Source organism: Lipotes vexillifer, unplaced genomic scaffold (assembly GCF_000442215.2).
Source record: "Lipotes vexillifer unplaced genomic scaffold, Lipotes_vexillifer_v1.1 scaffold741, whole genome shotgun sequence".
NCBI lineage: Eukaryota > Metazoa > Chordata > Mammalia > Artiodactyla > Lipotidae > Lipotes > Lipotes vexillifer.
In genome coordinates, this window is record NW_006796565.1 from 193,291 (window position 1) to 194,943 (window position 1,653).

Here is a 1,653-nt window from a genome sequence, read left to right on the forward strand (position 1 = left end):
TAACAGTGGTTGGGTTGGGGAGAATAGAGAAGAATTGTGTTCTTCTTTCTTCATCTTAATGAAGCTTTCATTAATTTTTTTTCTGGAAATATCTTTGCGATGCATTTCTTGATATTTTTGAACTTCTGGATTATATAAACTCATGTTGCTTCTATTTGATTTTGATGGCTTTCTTGGCCTAATTTCCCTGCAAGTATTTGGCAAGATTGAAAATAATTTTTAGTTGCATTTTCTTATTGTGTCTATGCTAATGTACTAATGGTTGGTTTTGGAAGCATTGCTACGATCTAATGTCTTTATCTTTGGCTGGATTTTTAAAGGGGTATTTTATTGCCTGTCATTACCATTCACAGTAGCTTCTGGACACTGTCATTCCAGCAGCCTAGTGTGTACCCCATTGCCACTGGCCCGGCCCTCTGTGCTTAGAGAGAATCTCACGCCCTCCCCAAGAGCCACATCTTATTCCTCCAGCACCTTTGCGTTTTGGCACACTTTCGATTTTTCATTGTAGATGTGTTGTTAAAGTTTCAACATGAGAGATAATGCCTTTTAAGATGAGGATAAGCTCCTTGATGCCTGTGGTGATATAATTTGCACAGTATGTTCCCAGCCTTTGCCTAGACTGCAGCACGACCAATGATAGCACATCCCCTACGGGTGGCTATTATGGCCCTTGAGAAATTCTCCAGGAGCGAGACCATGATGCTGAGGGACCAGATCCACTCATCTGTCAGAAGGGTGACAGTGTTGTTTTGCAAAGCGCGTATTGAAATCTTTCCGCTCAGGTGTCTTGATTTGTTTACTCATGGTCGAATATGTCTTTGTGTTGTACTTGGACAGAACCAAATGGACGAGCATGGTCAGATTCAGGCAGCACACCTGCCTCGGCTTTGTGCTGCCCTGATGTGCTTTGCTGCCCAAAAGATACAGACAGAGGAGACCTGACATTCAGACGAGTGCCACAAACATTCCTGACCATCTACTATGCACCAACCACCAACCACAGAGCTGGCGGTGGCACAGAAATAAGAAAAGGCCCCTGTTGTTAAGGAGCTGGCATCCTAATCTCTTTGCTTCAGAGTTGGCATTTCTGTCCTCATTCGTTCAGGAAATGTGTGTTGTATGCTTGCTGTAGTGCAGGCACTGGGCTAGGTGTTATGGATAGAGGGGTGAATAAGGCGCACAAGACATCATCCCTGCCCTCGTAAAGTTAAAATCTAGCCCTATTTCTAGGTTAGAAAAAAGACCAGGAGAAACTAGCTTAACTTACAGCAATAACCATGCAGACAGCATGCAATTTTAAAAAGTAACCTTCAACAACCGGCAGTCTAGTGAGCGGGCCACATCAGGAGAGCAGGGCGGCGGGGACTCGTTGCGAGACCCCATCCTCCTGGTGCCGTGTTCTCTGCTCAGTCACGGCTGGAGACAGGGGACCAGGACCGTCCCTGGGCAAGGTACGACTGACTGCCGGGGAGGGAACGGCTTCCTCACTCCCCATGCTGGGCCAGTTCCAGGCACCGGAATGCGCTTCCTTCCAAGGTTTACAGCAGGCTGGCCTCAGCCGGCGCGAGCACGTCGACAAATTTTCGCCATCACCTTCCGCCAATATCACCACCCTTGTGCGTGCGTGAAGAAAGGTGACTTTTGTTTTTG